The sequence below is a fragment of the Manacus vitellinus genome, unplaced genomic scaffold, assembly GCF_001715985.3.
Source record: "Manacus vitellinus isolate BGI_N305 unplaced genomic scaffold, ASM171598v3 scaffold_26_pilon, whole genome shotgun sequence".
Lineage (NCBI taxonomy): Eukaryota > Metazoa > Chordata > Aves > Passeriformes > Pipridae > Manacus > Manacus vitellinus.
Window position 1 is genome coordinate 4,057,023 of NW_021939960.1, and position 5,271 is coordinate 4,062,293.

General features: G+C 40.2%; 1 long non-coding RNA gene across 2 annotated transcripts in view; it reads right to left on the reverse strand.

Annotated features, from left to right (window-relative positions):
* Positions 1-4,240, reverse strand: part of LOC108639951 — a 4,722-nt gene extending 482 nt beyond the window's left edge. Inside the window, exons 1-3 of one of the 2 annotated variants that reach the window (XR_003915857.1) lie at positions 3,852-4,227; positions 3,013-3,587; positions 1,103-1,169 (exon numbers count right to left, since the gene is read on the reverse strand). This is a non-coding gene — a long non-coding RNA (uncharacterized LOC108639951). Of the gene's footprint in view, positions 1-1,102; positions 3,588-3,851 lie in introns of both variants that reach the window. The other variant, XR_003915856.1, reaches the window with a different exon arrangement.
* Positions 4,241-5,271: the final 1,031 nt, after the last annotated feature.

The following is a 5,271-nucleotide window of genomic DNA, read 5'->3' on the forward strand; positions in this document are numbered from 1 at the left end:
GGGGGAAGCTTCACCTGTGGGCAGCTGCTCCCGTGTGAGACAGCTGGTTCTCACCTCTAATTCTTCAGGAGACACAAAGCCCTGAAGTGGGTGGACCAGCAGAGCTTTGCCCGTCTGTGCATGGGGTGCCCAGTGCTCAGCCAAGAGCCCGTCCCCTCACAGTGAGAGCACAGCAGGGCCTGTAGGAGCAGCTGCCATTTTGCCACCCTCGGGCTCTAAATGAAGATCTCTCCGTCTTAATTGCAGGCCCTTAACCTCCTGCTCCCACTTGGCTGGAGACCACGGGGCTGAGCTCAGCTGGTTTCCCCACTTGCAAAATCTCTGGAGTACTTCCCATGTTTCCCTGACGGAAACCCTTCAGCCGGGTGCCGTGGAGCTGAGTGGTGCTGAAGGGCTGCCTGACGCTGCTGCGGCGGCGGCTCCCACCCAGGAGCTGAAGTGTTGTACAAAACTGGCTCAAGTGGGCTTGCAGAGCCAGTGGAGCGACATATAAGCATCATTACACTGTACTTTAGGCCAGGATTGGGTATTCAATGAGAGCAAGTTCAAAAGAGTTCTCCAAAGGCGTTGTAAAAATGTCTTTGAGGTAAACTTGGGCGGTTTGAGAGACTTAACGTTGAATCTTGCGTACCCTTCTAGACTAGTGATTTCCAACCATCAAGTGTTTTATGAGACCCACTTACTATGAATACTCTTATTACAGTGCGAAGGACAGATTTGGAACTTTACCTCTAAATATTAGCTCAGTGTGTTGCAGGTACACGCATTGTAGTACATTACAAAGGGACTGCAGCCCAGTGTGGTCCAGATCCTGTTAAACTGAATTACTGAACACTAGTCAAAGCCCCAAACCCACTGATGGCATTTCTTGCCTGTGGAAGTAACACAGTAAAACTGGCATTTGTGAAATATCCATAGCACAGAAGGAGCACACCCCACTGGCCTTTCAAGCTGTACCCTCAGATGAGGTGGGGTCATGCCCAAAGCCATTATATTTTGTGTTTCTGAGCACAGTTAACACCACTGGGTACCTAGGAACCACACATTCCCTTTTCCATGGAATTTTTCAGAGTTATTATTCCTATTTCTGTGTGGTAGGTACCTGGGATAGCAGGGCTATATAGCACCATTGGAGAAGCCGGTGAGTCTGATTCCTGCAAAGGATGTAGCTGTGAAAAGTACATTAGTGGGTCCACTGTAATTAGTTGTAAGAATGAAAAATTAAACTCTTCACATCTTGAAAAAGCATGATTTTAGATCATTGGACCTTATCCTCAGAGAGAGCAACTGAAAATCCCATAAATATCCTTGACAACAACTACTCCTATCCACTGCAGAATCTTAAATGCAAAAATAATATCAAATTTTTTACATTTAACATCAGCAAGTTAGTCATAACTATTCTGCTACTTGAAATCAACAAAATTCCAAAGCAATTATTTGAGGTTGAATATGTGTTCCAGCAATGTAGGGCTGATATTTTAGTTAGACACCACATTATTCATCATCCACGAATCTCTGGGCTCTCAAAACTAAAGAACACGATGCAGAGTAAATAATATATTCTTATAATTATGCTGCCAGTAACTGTGGCCAGAGACTTTACTTCTTACACATTTCTGAATCTTTTCAAGTTGCTACATATATTGTGCAATTATTATAGTTGAAGGGTACTGTAGGAAAAAAGTTATTATAATAATACACTCCTCTTTAGGTCATTTTAATGAGGTTTTCTGCACTTCAACAGTCATCAGCTTCCAAGAGCTGTCCTGCCTTGCACTTCTGCATTATTAATACCAGCACCATCCGTGCAGCTACACTAGAGGTCTGTCATTATTTCCATTATTAACTGATATTTTAAAGGGTTTATAACTCAAACACAGAATAGCCCTTCAGTTCATTTTTTTTTTTTTGTTGAATTTAAAGGAATCACTTGGATCAGCAAGCTGCAAATTCAACCAGTTTCTGATTAGGTTTTGACACACTAGAGGTTAACAGCTCCATAATGGCCATTATGGCCTGTTGTGTGTACAGTCTCCAGTTACCACTGCTGCTGCATTGTCTATCTCTAGCTGCAATCAAGCTTCTACCCACTCCTCTGGGAGTCTGGTTCTTTCTAACACATCAACAGTCTGCCTGAAAAATCTATCATGAAAAGAACGGAGAGCCATTTTATTTTTAAAGTCATAATTATACTTTGGGGGGTAAACATTCAGTATGAATTATTGTTTGTTAGGAGTAGTTTATAAGGAATACAAGGAATTTAATGTAGGCACATTTTCTTGTGCTAATGTTGCATAAAGGAACAAAATTCGGCCACAAAATTGCAGATAAATTGCTGATAAGAATCTACCAGTGCATGAAAATGAATACATGGACAACTGAAATCCTCAATCAGCAGAGTAAATTCTACCCTTGACTGCACTAAGGAAACACAGTGAACTTTGTTCTGGTCTGTGGTTTTCTACACAAGTATAAACAGTGCGGCTGATTTTTGAAAAGAGTAAAATACTGGGTTATCTGTTCAGATTGTCAGTCTTAAATCTGAATAACCCCTTTTATAATATTTAGGACATTTAATGCTTGTTAGGTGGAGCTTTTTTAAATGCTCCATTAGCATGTACATAAAGCATATTTGACCTTGAAGGTAGTTCTAAGTTCCTTTTCCTTACTGTATTTTAGAAAATCACTTTGGATGACTGCAGAGGCTGTTTAACAAGCCTCTACCATGATGCTTTGCACCTCTATCACAGGTTCTAAATTACAGTGCTCTGATGCCAATGGAAGGATTGCCATCAATTTAACTGGGTTTGGAATTAGGCCCAGAATAGATAACTACGATAAGAAATGACGGTGTGATTTATTTACACATTCTTGACCTGTCCACAAAATGCAGAGTAAATCAAAACTGCCATAGTGCCTTTGGAAGAGAAAAGGAAAAAAATAAAAAGGAAAAAAAAGAGGGAGACGAAAGCAAAAAAAAACCCTGAAACAAATAGGCCTCAGTTTAACCTCCAATGCTCGTAATTGTTTCATTTGTGATACTCTGTCTTGTGGTTGAGAACTCCATTCTTCTGCAGAACATGACTCCTGTTAGTCTATGAGAAAACCCAGTCTTTGTTGTGACTTATTTTGACAGCTTTAATATCATTTTCCACCTGGCATCTGGAAAGTTTTCCATTTTCACTTCCCTCCAATGTCTCACTTTTGTTTCCAAGTCTGTGTCGCGTTCGCACCGCACCTGTCAGAGTGGTGTCTGTGCCTTAACACCGCTCTGCAAACACACACGCCTTTGCTTTGCTCTTGCACCAGGGACAATCGCTACCTTCATCACCTGTTTTGCAGTGAGATATTGCCCCTCTTCATAATGACAGCAGGAGATAACCTCTTTCACACCATCACCTGTTTCAGGGAAAGCGAGTTTACTTTTATCGTCTTCTAATTCATCTGGCTCCTTTAAACACTGTTCAGTTCTTGAAGCTGTAGTGACGAAATGGTTGAAATATTTTTTGGTGCTGTTGTCAATTGTGCCTTCAGTGTCCCACTTTCACAGAGATGAAGCATTTCTTCAGAGACCACCAAATATCCTAATTAAAAAAAAAAACAACACAGCATTTCAACTAATGAGTGAGATTAAAAAAAGAAAGATGCTATTCTAAGCAACTGAAAGTTGCAGATTCAGAATTAACTCAGTGCTTCAGTGCTGGCCTGGAAGATTCTCAGGAGAAAATATACAGTCTGATCACTTGAAAAGAAGGATAGTATTAAAATATTTTAGATTTTTTTCCCTTTTTTTTTTTTTGTTTTGTTCTGTTTGTTTATTTGATTGTTTTTTGTTTTGCCTCCCATACCTCTGATTCTGAGATGGGAGCTACAGCTTATTCTAGAAGACATCATTTAGGATTCAGATCTGACTTGGATTTCTTGTTTGCCCCAAAAAACACAATTCTCTGCTCCCCATCTCTACAATCCTATAAAAGTTACTCAGACCTCGGATCGAGGAACATCAGAACATGCAGTCTACTGGTTTCCTTATTGCCCAAAGCAAAGGGAAGATGGGAGCATAGCAAAGCAAAGACAGATGGAAATCTGTGGAGGGTATTGATTGGCTGGTGTCTAGGCTATAAATTACCACTTAGTGCAAAGAGGAGGGTGAGGAGGGCACAGAGCTTTCTGGGGCACAGTGCTGGGACAGTTCATGAACAATCAGCTAAATATGGGCTGTGCCCAAGGCATGGGAAAGGCTGGGCTTTGCTCTCCCTCCAATGCTCACCTTGACTTTGAGAAAGACAAATCATCTCTTTAAACAGCAGTGATTCTTGTAGCAGAACCAAACCAACTTCTGTTAAGTTAAAAGACTTAATACTTTCAAGTGTTGTCTGTGTGCTTAAAATCCTGCTCCAGACTGTAAATTATTATAATTATATAGCATGACAAAAAAAACCAAGACAAAATAGTGTACAGATGTGGGATATATAAAAGGGGAAGTATTTAACATAAGCTTACTGGAGCTGAAAGTACCAAGGATGATTGATTGTTCAGACACAAGCCAGGGAAGTGGTCTAAAAATTATTAACCATAATTGTAATTTGTCTATTAACTGTTTCATCTAACATTATGATATATTTAGAAACAATCATGCCATCCAGTAATGCACCGTTTGCTGCTTGTGGCAAACAGCAGAGCTGCGTGCCTGGGTCTGTTTGGAAGAAGGATGTTTATTGGGAAGGACATTACTTCTTCCATTTCAAAAGAAATTAGTGTGGTTATACAGTTTAATACACCTCAGTGATTTCCACTGTTTTTACAGAATACTCTTTAATCTAAGAGATAGCAAAGAAAGTTTTAAAGACAACTCCTCTTAGTCAGTTATTAAAGTTTTCTGTTGCTGTTTGTGCAAGGGTCGAAGAGTCAAAAGCTTAAAAAGGCAGAAAGTTTCCCTCTTGTTTTGACTAAACTGGGGGAAACGTGCTAGAGCTGTGCAGAATTTGATTGCCAAACACAAAGAGAAAATACACAGTGAGAAACGATAGTAAAGGTTTAACCCAGCTGATGTAAGAAACAAACTCCAAGGATGCCCATGTTTCCTTCTTCTATCGCATTGTTAATCTTTAATCAGAAAAACAGTTCAGAGAACAGCTCTTTGTGCACAGCTGAACAGACACCAAACATTGGAAGTTAATTGGATCATGGAGAATGGGACTCTTGAATCATTGCCCTAATGAATCTATGAGTAAGATGTACAACCCAAAGGAGTTCAAATTCTGCTTC